Raw genomic sequence first — 17,211 nt, 5'->3', positions numbered from 1 at the left:
GGGTGTGGTTCTATCACTTCCATGCATAAGCTGTGATCAAACTTAGCTTCTGTATGAGAAATGAAAAATAAGATGTTACATATCATACAAGGACTTACTTGTATCTTAGTTGAAGGTATAGAGCAGTAAACAGAAGTATTTGCCTAAATCATTTTTCCTTAGGAAGATAAGGTACAAAGAAGAGCTTCAGCCCTTCTTTCTTTCCTCCCATATGCTGGCTAAAATACCTAGTCTTCCATTAGGAAGATATGTTCTTGTTTAGACCCATTTATATCCTGAATTGCTTTGTTGCAATGGATCTCAGTGTTCAATACCTCTCACTGTGGACCCTTACTGGCCCATCTCACTTCATGTGAAAATGAAGAAAAGGTGAGAGTGAGGTGCCCAGTTAATTACTTCTGGTACAGCCTGAGCTGATACAGCTTTCCCACAGCGAAGGCATAAGGTGGTGCTTAGGGTCTCCCAGTCTAGTTTAAAGGGAAGTTGCTTTGATATGAGAACAGGTAAGCACCAGTTTCTGATGTCATTTTACAATAAATGCAACTCTTACGCAGACCAGCAGGTATTCAAAAGTGCTTGCTTAGGATACATGTGCCAGTGCACTTGATATTTGTTTGTATAGTGTTAACACCCCTATGTTTACACTCCATTCTAAAACATTTTGCTCTTCTGGCTTAAATATCTGGTCTCAGCTGTGTGTATGTGACTTAAGCTTATGCCCAGATTGGTAGGAAATCATACCGTACCCATGTCTCACTGCTAGGCTAGAATATTGTTCTTTGCATTCCAGCCTTTTCCACTGTCATACCATTTTTAGGGATGCTACTTAAAACAATTGCATGGTGTAGGTTGGTCCTACAAAAGTATGTCTTTTCTAAAAATTTTAGTTAAAAAAAATCGTGGTATCATTTTAGCTCCGAACAGGGGAAGTCAGAGAGTGTATTGTTTTAGTATTCATTTTCCAGTGGTGGATTTTTTGAGTGGCTATTAAGGTAATTGCAAGTGAAATTATTCTAAAGCCATATGTATTTTCTCTTTTTCGTTCTGCTAAAAAGAGTGGATGGTAGCATAGATGATACCTTGTACTGTACCAAGAGTCCTAACTTTCATTCCTTGGATGAATGTTTTCTAAATAAATGGACACAGAAATAAAAGGGTTGAATATTGTACTTAACTGGTTTCAAGTTTAACCTATTTGCCATACTTTTAGAGATGGACTTACGTAAGAGCTGTTTGTTCTGATCTACAGAGCATGTAATAATAATGAAAATATTTATCAAGGTTGGCTTACTCAGATGGTGAATTAACCATATAGGTGAAGCTGCAAAGTCATCTGGTGACATTGTTTCATATATCTGTTTTTACTTCATGATCATTAGAGTGGATTTTCTAATTGGCTTTAGGTATGAGAAGAGATTTTTTAATGGCCAGTGGTTGGAGATCAGGGGCATGGAGGGGAGTCAGCACTGGAGTTCATATCTGCTTTTTTGTTTATAAACAAATGTATTCAAACATCTTTGTGGCATCATCTTATCTGTTGGGAGTTGTACAAGAGTGGTGCAATATTGTATACTCCTGGTTTAACAGTGTAAAACAAGGAGTCCACATCCCCCAAGAACAGTGCAATGAGAAGTGACCAAGTGTGGTGCTGGGCCTCCTCTGTGTTATGCCAGCAGAGCCTGGCTGCTTCGTTGTCTCGTGGATGTCGTTCCAGTTGCAGTTTCTTCGATGGCAAAACTGCTTTTGTAGGCTACTGTCTCCCCAGTTAGGCGGAACCCCTTCATGGATCTGTTTTCTCAAGTAAACTAAAGAAGCGGAGAGGAAAGAAGCGGATGGCTGTGCTGGAGAAGTTGTAACAGAGGACACTTATTTCCATTTCTTGATTTAAATTACATTGATAGTTTCATTTCTCTTGTCCTTCAGGGGTTAGATAACCGTACAGTTAAGATTTAAAGGACCACAGATAAGTGCCTGCGTAATTTCAAGCCCAAGCAGGATGAGGGCAGGGGAGACCGCCTCTAACCAAGGAGAGCCTGGATGGATGGCTTCCTCTCAGGCGAGCCTTTTTTCAGTGCTTTATTGTAAAGATTTAGGCCATTTCGCACAGACAATTACAGATTTGACTTTGCCGATATATCATTCAATGTCTATCTTCTCCCCTGCTATCAGCGATGATAAAACCGCTATCTCCACTTCACTGTAATATAGCTCACTGAGACAAGACTGAGGTAACTCAGAGGACTCAAAGATTGCATGACTTTTGAACCACACCTTCTGTATGGCAGCTCTTAGAATGAAGTGCTAGCACCTGCTGTGTCTTCCCACCCCACAAGCAGGTCATGCCACTCACAGGTCATATCAAGAAGCTGTTGAAGCCTTATACTTCATGGTTTTCAGATGCCACATAAGCTCGTTCAGCTCTTCTGAGAGGTTCAGAAGTGCTCATGCGATTTCCTTCTGAGGCTCCCTCTGGAGCCAGCAATTAGCAGCCACTTTTCCCTCTTTGCTCTTCCTCATTTTTCTGTTCCTTCCTGATCCTTCCTCCTTTCTTAGTCTATGTGGACAAGAAAAAGGAGAGATAGGAGGTAGAAACAGTTCCAGAACAAGAAAGTCACAGTAGTAAACTATCTAGTTTATTCTCAGGCTGTTAATGTTTGGGACCAAGGTCTAAGGTACTGATCCTACCAAAAGTGTGATAGACACCAACAAAATACAGGCATTTTGAAGAGAGGTTCATGTGACTGGTGGTACTGGATGTGCAGAAAACATGCAAATGTTCTAAGGAGATGTTAAACTGTCTTAAAAAGGAGGAGGAGAAGAAAACAGCTTTTCAGTGTAATGTTACAAGCATTTGGCATTTCTGTTCTGGGTGCAGAGCTTCATTGCTTATGATAGAAGCTCCATTGGCTTTCTGGGAAAGGCCTGATTTTGCCACAGTCAGTAGCAGCATTCCCACTGAATTCAATGTGAGCAGAAGCAAGCTAGATAAAACACGACAGTAAATTAAGCCTAGTTCTGAAGAGCTCGGCTTCTGCCAATAGAGCAAACAACCTGGGTTGTGTTAAACTCGCCTCTGGCAGCTTCAGTCTACGTTACTAGAGGACTTGGAAGCATCATCTGAGTGTCTCGAGGTTCTAAGTTTTTCAGGTTTTTTTATGGTCTGCAGCTGATAAAGCCCACTTTCAGGTAATACTGTTTTCAACCCCAGTTGTTCCTTATTTGTAATTCACATTTCTTTTTTCTCCCCAAAGGGCCAGCAACACTCTGGCATTTTTCCTGTTGTCCCACCAAATTGTATTAGCATTTTCTGATTGTGTGCCAAATTGAAATAATTCTATAAATAAACTCTCTGAAAATACTGATCTGTGAGGGTGTTTTCCTATCTCTTGTCTTTCTGTTGAGTATTTATTGTTTCTTTGTGTACCATTTTTTTTTCTTTTTCCGGTAATGCGTGTCAGGCTGCTTCAGGTGTGCTATGTCCATTGTGTGTACAGGACTTTCTGCCTGAGGGATTATTGTTATTGACAGGTCCAGCCAAGTTCACGATAAATATAATTCAAGATCTCCACTGGTTTTTGCTTTCATATGTGTGTTTTATTCTGAAAATTGGTTGATTTATGTGATGGAAAATGAGTGTTTAGAAATCCCCCATATAGTATTTTTCCTTGGACCTGAAGAAGCTTTCCTTCCAACATCATCTCCAAGACTCTTCCTAATTATGTTACTTCATTCTGTTTGAGTCTCTTGTTTCCATGATTTTCTAGTATCCTGACAAACTCTACCCTTACTAGCCCATTTCCTAATAATGTGCCACTCTCCATAAGCAAAGCCATGGAATAAGTTGAAAGATGCTTTAACGTCCCACATCAGTATGGCATTTTGGGCTGTTCTTGGCTGCAGCTTCAAATACGGTTGTTGTCACCCCTACCAATATGTGCAAGACTGGATGTACAATGAAGTCCTGTGTCATCCTGGCAATGCTGGCCTTGATGTGCTTTGCTGATTCTCATCTTTCTCCAGGTACGAACCAAAATTGCCAAGCAGCTTCTGTGCCAGCACGGTCCAGTCAGTACTCACAAAAGCTACATTTTAGCATGCCTAAAGTTGTGTTCTGGTACTAACACTGATTGTACATATTACTAAACACTTTTGGACTCCAAAATGGGGTGGCTGCGTATGGACTGGTCGTTGAGAAGCGTCCCGGGTTCATGCAAACTACTGAACCGTGCCTGGGAAATTGGGACACAGCTGGTTTGCTTAGGCCAAAAATATGGTAAGGATCATGCCATAGTACCGACCCCCGAGCTGTGGAGTCCAGGATCATTCTGGACTGTATAACTGACTTGTATGGACACAGGCAATACATGCCACAGGAGCTGTACATAGATGTTTTGAAAACCCTTGTTGATCGTATGTGATCTAACCAGATAATCAGTGTGGGGTATTTGGCAGTAATTTGGAGAGAGGTGTCTGTTGTGGCGCTCCGAAGAGCATTTTGGGGAAGGAGCAACCCAGAGGAGCAGGGATTCTTCTCATCTTGCAAAGTATATGTGTCTGAAAACGGATATTTGCATTTATCAGTGACATTATTTTCCCAACTGCCTTTGATGACGCTGTCTGTGCAGCAACCTGGACAGCCCAAGCGTCAGACTTGTTTGAGAAAAGCATAGTGTGTGTCTAGTTGCTGTTTTACATGACTAATTACTGGACTAGATGATTCCTACAGCCAGTTTGGGAACTTTGCTGCGCTGAAAATACTGTCTTTTCAAGTACACTGATTAGGAAAACATCAAAATTGCACTTTACTGTGGGTTGTGTTAAGGCATGCAAAGGGCAAAAGGACAAGTATGGTGACACCTGGACAACAAAGGAAATTGTAGAGGTTGAGTAAATATATTAACAGGTGCTAGCTAGCTTCTTGGAAAGTTGTAGGCTAATGTCTACTCTATGCTGTCAGCCATTTACATGAGGCACTCAAGCTTGCATTTCTCCCACTTGAGCTATCACTGCAGTATAGCCTAAGAGCTGGATCGCTGGCAGTGCTTCTTCCAGGCTCTGAGCGGTGCCATGTTGTACTGGTATCACACCAAAAACTCAGCCCATGCTGGGACCTGGAGAAGGCACCCACTGGCCACCAACACTGGTCCTCGCGGCAGCCTCCAGCCTCACCGCTGACCAGAGCTCAGCTTTGCGTGAGCCACAGAACCTGCCTCGGGGCCAGCATATTTGCAGGTTTCCTTATTCAGAGCAGTGTGATAGGTAGCAAGCGTAACACTGTGTACAAAAACTAAACAGCCTGCAGTGACATCCTGTTCCTCAACAACATAAACGCGATTTATGGCTCTCTCTTGTCTGTTGTAGAACACATATATTGTGTTCTACACCTTCTTGTTTTCATTTTCTTCTTTCAGGTCGTCATGTTGTCCATACGCTATTCATAAATGCACACTAAACTCATTAAAAATGCCATAAGTTCAGTTCAAGTTGTGCATGCCTAAGAGCCATTTGCACACTTCTTTCTTTGTACAATAGTAAGACTATCCTGAGCAGACTTCTCATCTGTTGGCACACAGACATCCTGCACACTAGTCTAATGTCTGAGGGCTTTTCAGTCACGGTCGCCAAACATCAGTTCACTTGTAGTGCTACAATAATTAAACTCTGTTTTTCAGGATGACACTGCACAGAACTGTTTTAACTTGGTCTGGCCACTGACTCTGTTACTTTAAGGCATTCTAGGAGTGTCCGTCAGCCAAAGAGGAAAATTTCTTATCCCTAGGGAAAGTTCAGTGGGCTGAACTCCCACTGCAGAGGATGGACGTTTGACCTGGCACCACCGGTGGGTACAGCTGTGGTGAAAGCACAGTCAGGCAGCCGGGACGGGCTTTGGGAGTGCCTTGCAATTGGGTCAGTCAAACTGGAGTGGGTCCCCATCACCTCTGCTGTGGGCCTAGACTTGGTAACGCTTTACTCATCACACATCTTAGGTAAAATGACTCCAAATTAGAGGGATTCTTCCAAATTAAATGTTACGATCTAAATGAAAAGCACAACAAGCATCGTGTTAGTCCATAATAATTCCATTAGGGCAATGGAATGAAGTGAAATTACACAGATTTGGATTTCACATTTTAAAAACACTCATTTTCCTTCCAAAGGGACGTATTTATTGCAGATTTATGAATGCATCAAGTTTGCACTCCTCCCACCTGAACTCCACCCAGGCTGGGCCGGTCCGGTTTCTTCATTTTTGCAGAGAACAAATAACACAGTGCACACTATTTCTGCAAGGGGATAGTGTTCGACTAAAATAAATAAAGGGGATCAAATACATACAAATTCTGTACTAGTGGAAAGGCAAGTGTTTTAACCTGCTTCTCATAATTTTCTGAAATCTTAGTACCTGAATCTGTTGGAAATATTTGAATCAACAGTAAAGATTTCTCAATTATTTTGGCAAAAGAAAAGTCAAGTATCTCTTGTATGTAACGTTTCCTACATGACTGAACTAACACAGATCTGCTTGCGGTTCTGATAAGATCCCAATCTTCTCTTACAGGAATAGTTCTGTGCAGGTGTAACAATGGCTTTTGGAACCTAAATCACACTCCATCGTAATAGATTTAGATCAAGAAAACTACGTATGCCAATATAACTTTTAGCACTGACACTTGGGTCTCTAATATTAAAGGACTTGGGGGGAATAAAAAAAGCAGAGGCCAGTAGAGGGCTCTGTCTTTCCATGAATGTCCTGAAGAGCCAGAAAGATTTTGGGAACTATGAGTGTACATGACCATTTCATTTTTGACTGAGGAAAAGTCTTTCACCATTTTTTCTCAGTTGTGGTACATGTTTTTAGTTAAGAGGGCACCCAGAGAGTTCTAGGGTCTGATCCAGAGGGCTGCACTGAATTGTTACTGTGCACTTTGACAGCTGCTTGTTATTTCTAATGCACACGTTCTCTTGTATTTTTAATTTGATTTAATATTGCACTAAAAGTGCACACTTTTGTACAGTGGGTTTGAGCTACTGGTGATATACTTTCTATTAAGTAGCTTTTTCAGGCTCCTTAAAATTTATCCCGTAAATTCACAGACATCTGTAACTAGAGCTTGAAAGTCATGGTGTGAACTTCCCATGAAGATGTCTGTGCATGCTCATTTCTGAGAAGTTTTGCTTCTCTAAGTCATGAGAATAAGGTTAATTGTGACAACTGTATGTCCAAAAGTTTTGTGTTATTTTAAGTACATAACCACTCCACCTGCCACTTCAAGTTAATTGCTCACATCTGATACTGTTAGAGGAGTGACTCCTCCACTTCCAGCAGCTCAACAACTTCTACATTGCAGTCTCATGGAATGAATATCTTTAGTCTCACCCACCATAAGCATGACTAGATGACCCTCTGTAAATCCCCCCCCCTGCTTTTTTTTTGGCTTCTTTCTTAAAATCTAGATGTTTCCCCATGAGATAAATTTTTATCGGTTTAGTTTAACAAATAAAAAAAGCCTGTTCTGTTGCTTAAGTAATTGAAACACTCCATCTTACTACCATTAAAATACCAAGACTTGGTTCTCTAGCTAATATAAATTGCCATACATTTTGATATCATTTGAACTTCCTTCCAACTAGTGAAGAATAGACTTCTGTTTTGGCCTTTCTTGCACGAGAGCTGTTGTACATGTCTTTATAAGAAAATGTTATGTCTTGCATCAGTGTGTTGGGGCCTCTTGCAGCAGCTCCGTCATACTTACCTAGGCTCTTTCTGGCCGCTGTACCAGCAAGAACAGAGAGCAGACTGGTATTTTATCAGCTACATGCTACTGAAATTGTTTGGAGTTTTTTCTTATTTCTGTTACTGACATTTGTTGTCCTTTGTGTTCGTTTCTTGCATGGACACAAAAAAAAGTATATTTCTTTTCCAGCCTTTTACAGGAAGCTTGCAGTGCTTTTCTTCACAACTGTCTTCAGTATCATATTAACAACATAAAAATGCAATATTATTGCTTTCTTTGTGTTGCCTTTTATTTGCACTACATGGACTTCTAGTGACCATCACCTTCCTACTTGTGGAACAGAAAAAAAGAAAACGTCCATGTCCCCCACGCTCCAGCTACACAGACAAAGCAAGTGTGTGCTGCTTCCTGCCTCTGCAGACTCTCGCTTAGTCAAACCTGAGGCAAGAAGAAAGAGAGGAGTTTGGAGAGCATCCATTGCTACAACGCAAACTTCAGTCTTCAGCTGCAGGGATTGTTGCTCCCATGGTGGAAGCTAATGTGAATGGGTCCTTGCCTGCCAGTGGTATGGTACGGATACCAGAAAGTCTAACAACCACAACAAAAAAAAGAGCTGGAGAAAAATAGGCATCCTAATTTTAAAGAGGGAGCAGACAGCAAGGAAAATAGATTGGGACTTCTATGGGTTTACATTTGTGTCCAAATACGATGCTAATTTGGGAGTTATTTTTGTGTGCAAGTAATTCTTTCTGTTAAGTATATGTAGCTGCATGTTTAAGTACAATACTTAAAAATAATATGAAAACTAAGTTCCTTAGCTACTTTGAGAAATGAAAGAGAATTTTAAAAAGAAAGCTAGAGTTATGTTTAAAAAAAAAAAAAGGTATTTTCAGTTTGGACAGCCATCCTCAGGATAAATTGAAATGTTTTGAATCACTGATTCTGGTCTGTGTTTGTCAGGGTCACTTTCTGCAACCCTGCCTACCTGAATCAGGACTAGGCTGAGCTTTCCTGGGTGTCTGTCTTGTGACTGTGGGGCAGGGCTGGGGGTGGTGGTTTGCTGTTCTGCGCACTAATTGGGGTCATCAGAGAAAAGTCCTTACTGAGTAACACCCTCTGGGTTGCTGTTTCCATGTCTAATACTTTCACCTGTGGAAACTGCATTAGGGCAGACAAAGTCCTACGGAAAATGATCTCCCTGGTGAGGAGCTTGTTACGATGATGCCTTTTGCTGCCTTCGGCTTGGCATGGTTTCTGTCGGGAAGAGAGGAGCAATTTTCCTCAGGCCACATCTGAGTCACTAGAAAAAGGAATGAGAACAACTACTATCCAATTTTGAAACTCCACATTTGAGATTCAGCCTTATTAAAATTGCAGTCAAGGGGGAAAAAAAACTATATGAATAATTCCTGAATCCTGTCACCCCAATCGCTTGTGGGAATGTGATTTGAATTTCTGTGGTTTAAGTCACAGGTCCAGGACACTGGGAGGAAAAGGAGAGGGACAGAGGAGGATGGAAGTGGAAATGAAGTTGAGATTACTTTATATGGACTCAGATAAAGTATTTAAACTGCAAATTTCTTAACAAAATGAGATAAAAAACCATGATGATGACATATTGACAGCCAAGAAGAAAATTTCTATCACTGGTATGTCATAAAACACTTAGTTTTAAGTCAAAACAGAGGAACGGCATAGCTGAGCCACTTAGGTTTTGGTTTGGTTTGGTTTTTTTTTTCACTTGAACTAACATCCATTAGCACAGAAATGAATTAGAAATACAAAGTTCATTCCTATATGCTTCAGTATTTCAGTATCATACTGTAAATATATAATAGACAAAGCACAGGGAGTTTGCTTGAAATGATAATGAACAATTAATGTTACAAAGAAGTTTTCAGTGTTGGAGGACCCACTCATCTCTATTTGTCTGCCCTGTCCTGGTTTATGAGTGAACGTGTAGAAAAAATGGGACAAATAATACAAATAAAGATTTTCAGAATCAGCAATGCAGTCTTCGCAGCATCTCTAAAAAATGTTTTTCTCTTAATGGAAAAATCTTATATTTCACTATATTAAATACTAAAATTCTTGACAATAAGAAATTATTCCCATGTCTCCCTTTTTCACCCATTGAGGTTTGGGGTTTTTTACCTTTTCAAAGGTAAAGGTCTGGACAATATTACAAATATCATATTCTCTGCCTTTTGTTAACATTTCTGCCTTCAACAAGTAAGGAATAAAAATGGACAAGGGACTACCTGAGATCAATGTAACCATATGCTTCTTGTTTTAAGTGGTTCATTGTAGTAATCCTTTAAAAAGGCTGCCTTGCCGATAAGTAATTTAAAATACACAGACTCACCATCTTGGTATTACACAGAATCACAGAATCACAGAATGTTAGGGATTGGAAGGGACCTCGAAAGATCATCTAGTCCAATCCCCCTGCCGGGGCAGGATTGCCTACCCCATATCACACAGGAACGCGTCCAGGCGGATTTTGAATGTCTCCAGAGAAGGAGACTCCACAACCTCTCTGGGCAGCCTGTTCCAGTGTTCAGTCACCCTCACCGTAAAGAAGTTTTTCCTCATATTTAAGTGGAACCACCTGTGTTCCAGCTTGCACCCATTTCCCCTTGTCCTGTCAAGGGATGTCACTGAGAAGAGCCTGGCTCCATCCTCATGACACTTGCCCTTTACATATTTATAAACATTAATGAGGTCACCCCTCAGTCTCCTCTTCTCCAAGCTAAAGAGAACCAGCTCCCTCAGCCTCTCCTCATAAGGGAGATGTTCCATCCCCTTAATCATCTTCGTGGCTCTGCGCTGGACTCTCTCTAGCAGTTCCCTGTCCTTCTTGAACTGAGGGGACCAGAACTGGACACAATATTCCAGATGCGGCCTCACCAGGGCAGAGTAGAGGGGGAGAACCTCTCGTGACCTGCTAACCACACCCCTTCTAATACACCCCAGGATGCCATTGGCCTTCTTGGCCACAAGGGCACACTGCTGGCTCATGGTCATCCTGTTGTCCACTAGGACCCCCAGGTCCCTTTCCCCTACACTGGACTCCAACAGGTCTGCCCCCAACTTGTACTGGTACATGGGGTTGTTCTTGCCCAGATGCAGGACTCTACACTTGCCCTTATTATATTTCATTAAATTTCTCCCCGCCCAACTCTCCAGCCTGTCCAGGTCTCTCTGAATGGCTGCGCAGCCTTCCGGTGTGTCAGCCACTCCTCCCAGTTTTGTGTCATCAGCGAACTTGCTGACAGCGCACTCTATTCCCTCATCCAAGTCATTAATGAATATATTGAATAGTACTGGTCCCAGTACCGACCCTTGAGGGACTCCGCTAGACACAGGCCTCCAACTAGACTCTGTCCCATTGACCACCGCTCTCTGGCTTCTTTCCTTCAGCCAGTTTACAATCCACCTCACTACCCAATCATCCAGACCACACTTCCCCAGTTTAGCTGCGAGGATGCTGTGGGAGACCGTGTCAAACGCTTTACTGAAATCGAGATAGACCACATCCACAGCTTTACCATCATCTATGCACTGGGTTATGTCCTCATAAAAGGCTATCAAGTTGGTTGAGCATGACTTCCCCTTGGTGAAGCCATGCTGAGTGCCCCTAATGATCCCCCTATCCTTGATGTGTCTAGAGACAGCACCAAGAACAAGTTGTTCCATCACCTTTCCGGGGATGGAGGTGAGGCTGACCGGTCTATAGTTACCCGGGTCCTCCTTCTTGCCCTTTTTGAAGACTGGAGTGACATTCTTCTTCATATTGACAGTCTTCTGCCCAGACAGAAGGGACAGAGAGGCTCAAGCTTCTCCTACATCACCATTATGGTGTCCTTGGTTACAGAGTGGATGGAGCACCTCAGGTCTGAGGCTCTTGAGAAGATGGGTTACATCCATTTCCCACTGCCTCAGTACAGCCATTTTTCCCTAAAAAAAAAAAAAAAAAATTGAGCACTAGCCAAAGGACATAACTATATTGCACTAGGTAGACATTCAAGTCGTCCTCTCTGTAAGCAGGACATGAGGTGAGCTCAGACTGTGTTTCCTCCTCATACCCCTAAGTGGAAACTCTTGCTATTTATGCAGATGACAGTACTTTTGTCTCAGGATTTTTTCATGTCTAGAAGACTATTAGAAGTATTTTATGATGGGGGCTGATTGCTATGGTGGAAAGGTTTGTGAGTCTTTAGTGAGAACTGCAAATACTTGAGCCTTTTGAAAACCATTCCAGGGTAGATTTCCACAAAAGTATCTCAGAAGAAAATTCAGGATCGGAATTTAAAGGAAAGCTAAATCTTGGTGTTCCATGTTTTGTCTCAGAGAGGACTGTGGTTTTGGCAAGAGTAATTTTGGAGTTTCCCTTCTTTGTATGGATGGTAGAATGGGTATATTTCTGAGCATTTTTATCAATAAAGCTGTTTGTTAGACATCTGAAACTTCAGAGACAATGCTGCTTTTCTATTTCCTCTTAGAGCCCTTGGGGACTCCAAATACTTTCCACATAAAAAGGAAAGGGAACAAGTCTGTGGAACAATTTCTATGATGGTGAAAGTAGGTTTGAAGAAAAAATCTGTTTTCAATTTCTTTCTTGTTTTTAGGCATTAAATGATTTATATCTGATCTAAAAATCCAAACTTTTCCAAATTGCCACTTCCTCTCTTTTCAAAGTTCATGATACATGCATGCATCCTAGTAAGAAGAAAGCAGTGCAGGGAGGAGATAACTTGAGAAGGATTGGGCTGGTGTTAGGGGAACTTGAGCAGTCTGAGCTCTTTCCTCCTCTGCTATAGACAGTAGAAGTGGAAGTACAGCGTGTCCTCCACTTTGCACTGAAAGGACTAAATTGCAGGGAATTAGCAGCTCTTCCTCTTTGAAGATACGTGCCTGGAGTCTGGGACTGATACTACGTGTGTGCTCAGAGAGCAATTGATTCACCTCTGCCTGCATTTTGATTTAGAAAATTTTGAATTGTGTTTAGAAAATTCCTTTTAGAGCACAGTATAATGGCAACTTTAAAAATGAGCATGAATTTATACCTCTGTCAGTCTTGCTAAGCTCATTGCTGTGCCCTGGCAATGAGGGCTTTACCTACAATTTTACTGTTGCAATTCACTCTTTTTGAGAGTTCTAAGGTATCACACAGTCACTCAAGAAGTCCTGAAGGGAAGTGTCAAAAAAAATGATGTTCCAATGCTTTTCTTTTTTTCTTGTGAGATGAAGGAATGATCCTTTTTACAGAAAAGCTAGCTTGTGGTGGACACCATAATATGATCCAGTAACATGGTCTCATTGCAAAAAAAAGGCAAAACACATGCCAGGTGTATCATGGCCAGTAGATCAAGGGAAATTCTTATTGACCTTGGTGACAGTGAGACCATACCCAAACACTTTGCCCAGGATTGCCCCCACCCTCCTGCAAGAGAGCTGTGGAGAAACTGGAGAGCCTCCAGCAGGAGACTGCTAAGAAGGTTGGGGTTCTGGAGCACACAATGTACCAGGGAGTTCAGGCCGGGGGGCTTGTTTAGCATGGAGAAGAGGAGGCTAAGGGGCAATTTAATAGCAGCTGGAAGTGTAGCTACAAAGATATCAGGGTTATGCTGCTCTTGGCAGTGACAGATGGTGTAACAAAGGGCATTTGCAAAAACTTCTTCACCATGACGGTCGTATGTGCTGGGAGAGGTTGTGGAATCTCCAGACATGGAGATTTTCAAGATCTGGCTAGCCAAAGCCACAAACAACCAGATCTAGAGCTGGTGACAATAGTACTTGAGCAACCTCCTAGGAGGTTGGACTAGAGACCTTTAGAAATCCCTGCCTCCCAACATTTCTTGAGCACGTGAGATTAAGCTTAAAAAAGTTCCAAGTAGTTGTGGGGAAAGCCTCCTGGCAGGTCTTTTGGATCCTCTAGTGTTATAGAAAGTTTCACATGATTAAAGCACATGTCTCAGTGCCTTCTTTAAAGCCATGAACACGCAGCATTTCTGCAAATCATGGGTCAGGTCAGCAGAGGATGACTGTGGAAGTAGACACCTGTAGCTTAAGGCAAGAGGTGTGAATTAAAACTTCACAGGAGACCTGAATTCCAGGATTTTAGTGATTTTTCGTTACATTACTATTTACCTTGTTTGCTGGGGTTTTTTTTAAATGCAAATTTCTCATTAGTTATTTAAACAGGGCCTAGTAGTTCAGAAGAACATGAGTAGGAGCAGTATACATGAACTACAGCCTTTTACAGAAATAGGCCCTTTACTGACAGTCTCTGTATAACTGAGACTGTTATATAAACTGTAGCTAAGCCAAGACAAGCAGAGCAAACAAATTAGTGAGAAAGGAGAACAGGCAAAACTGGGACTATTTCCAAATTCAGCTGTTTCTTAGCAGAAAAGAATAGAATTTAATAGACCTTTTTGTGCTATGCAGAGTATATGTCCCCAGCAGAATAGCTCCAGTTGTTCAGGCACACACTTAAGGAAAATGTGGTTTGTCCCTGCAGTTGAGAGGCTGTGAGGCTAACTTTCACTGGGGTATTTTCTGTGTTTGTTCCTCCTCTGTTTCTGAGGTAGATGTAACAGAGAAAACCTTCGGGAAAATGCCCTCAGAAATACCCTCAAAGGCTTCAGGTAAACTCCTAACCACTTAGAGGAAAGAATGTCTTCAGACTTCTCTTTTTCCTTATGCTCGTTACATCGTCTTCCCTCCATCCCTTAGCCTAACCTTGGCACCAGGCGCTGCTCTGCTGTGGATTAAGCTGTTAGTGCCGCAGCAGCCCAAACCCACCTGACCACATCTGCTGCTGCTCTTCTCTGCCTTCTTGCTGCCTCAAGCACTTGCCTGACCCTGTGCAGAGCTGTTTAAGCTCTCTAAGGCAACGTAACAACTCACCTGACAAAAAATAGGGAGATATTTCAGGTCAGGGACAGGCAGTCACTCTGAGGGAGGATGCAGGAGGCAGAAGCTGAATTGCTCTCATTTGCCACAAAACTGCCTGCACGACTCTGACCTGCTGTTGCTTTGTGCTCATAGCTCCTGAAACGCAATTGTACGATCGTATTTTTTTTCTATTTCCAGTGAAGTGAAGAAGCAATGTATAGCTCTTCTGGTACCTATATTATGTCAGTCTTGGAAAATGTTTCACCTTCATATTACTTGACAGAAGACTTCAATATACTAACAATTAGGAAACAACCATAGATCATCTTTATAGCTTCATAACTAGTCTCGTAAAAAGACGTATGGAAGATGCTTGTGTGAGGAGGCTTCTTCAACCCTCACACAGTGCTGCTCTTGAACTGACTGTCTGCTCCTTGAAGAAGTTGTTCTGTTGTTTCAGGTTTTGGGTTGTAATCTGGCAGCACCGGTGTCCAAAGGATCAGAGAAAGGAGCTTGGACTGCCCATCTCTCAGCCTCAGCTGTAACATTGCTACGATCCTGGGTACTGATGAAATGTTAAGCTCTGACTTTCTTAGAGAAGACAAAACATGAATGCAATAGGTGGCAATTCTACAGATTCAAATTCCTGCCTCTACTTTGTCTGTGACTTTGGGCAAGTTTTCTACCCAGTACAGCCAGTAGTAGTTTCCCGTTCACCTCTCCCAGCTCTACCACAATCAAGCTGCCCACATTTTGTCAGAATATTTTCTGCATTTTACTATTGCTGAGGTGTTCAAATCCTTATCCCTCTGTCCTGCAACAGTCAATTTTAAGTGCTAGTTTTAAATCCATCCATATACTGTCAGTGTGCAGAGTACCTTCCCAACCAATGCCTTATATACAGATCAGTCCAAAAAGGAACTTCACCATAGGACAACTAGCCATGAATCTCCCAAAATCTCCCATCTTTCAGTTAAGAGATTATTAAAACAGAGTATTTCTAATGTCCCAGATTTGTTCATTTCTGATTAGGGTGTACAAAGACGTCCACTGTATTTTCTCAATCTAATTTCCCACCACACAGTGTTAAAAATCAAGCCTCGTCTCCTCCACTTTTACACCAGTTAATGATTTCTTTGGCCAGGAACAACAGCTGCCTCGCCTGTTCCAATGGCAATGCAAATCTCTGACTGGCCTGTTCTGGGTTCTCAGGATATTGTCCCACCTGTTCAGGATCAGTAACTGTGCCGTGTTCTTCTCCATCTGCCTCAGATCTGTGTCCACATTGGGGCATAAGCAAGAAAGGAAAATTGTGAGCAACAACACCTGAAACAGCACATCGTATTTTATACATACTGTGTCTAGTGCAGGCAAGACAAAAAAAAAACATGTGAAAAGGGAAGATGTAGAAGGGTAAGACATTAAGAAATGGTCTATAAAATGACAAAACTATCCTGTAAATCACTGTAATAAAGGCAATAGTTTTAAAAGTGATGCAGCTCCATTTTTAATTATGTACTTACTTGCATTATTAAAAATACCAATATATTACATTTCCTGAGATGCAATAATAATTAACTTTTAGGCTATGGTCATATGCATTGTCTGGAGACATACAATACTTTTAGATTAATAAGAGAAATTTGATTTAATAAATTATAGAGAATCTGCCCCCAAGAAAGAACTGCAGAGTCAGAGTCAGAAAAAAACAATGAAATTAAAATACCTTTTTTTTTTTTATATTTAAAAGAAATAAATAGAGATTATACAAATGCATTATTGAATTACCTAAAATTTAACACTGTCTTCTCACAAGAACATAAAATAGGCAGACAGTGGTTGCCAATGTGTATGTTTGGAGTCGTGTTTAATTAAATCAGGTTTTATTCTGACTTCTGTCTGTGGGTCGTTGGGGTTCTCCCTATAGACAAGAGTTAGTTGTTCGAATGATTGAACTGTGACTCTCTGGCCCTGCAAAACATTGACATGTAATCCTGGGATCTGGTTTCCTTATGCAAAAAGGAAATTGCACACCTGGATGGACCTCGTATTAAACACTTCAGCGTAGACCCTGGAAAAGGCTCTCTGGGGCTGCCTCCCTTTTTCTTCTACTTACAGCTTTGACACAGAGCTGAGCTAAGGAGCGTATCTGCTGCACCCAGCAGTGCCAGGGCAGAGAGCCCCGAGCGGCTGTCCCACCATGCTGGTCCAGCTATCCCACCACACTGGTCCAGCTTTCCCACCACGCTGGCCCAGCTGTCTCACCACACCAGCACAGCAACGTGCCACAGCAGGATGTCTCATGTATGTACTCGGTTGGGCTCTGCAGCAGCAGCACACAGGTACAACAGTGCCCAAATCAACAAGCCCCTCCATGGCAGTGGTGCCCCTTTCAGACCCCCATGTGCCTGAGTGCAAGGTGGGGTGTGCTGAAGACCCCCCACCTGCAGTGCAAACCCTCCTCCCCACCATTCTTCCTCTTCCACATGGCTGTGAGCCTGAAGTCTGGAAGTATAGTAATAGGAAGATTTTTTTTTAAACCTTCACTGAAGTTCAATGTATGGTGACAGAA

This window comes from Nyctibius grandis, chromosome 3 (genome assembly GCF_013368605.1).
Source record: "Nyctibius grandis isolate bNycGra1 chromosome 3, bNycGra1.pri, whole genome shotgun sequence".
NCBI classification, from domain to species: Eukaryota; Metazoa; Chordata; class Aves; order Nyctibiiformes; family Nyctibiidae; genus Nyctibius; species Nyctibius grandis.
Note: the sequence above shows the minus strand (reverse complement) of the source record.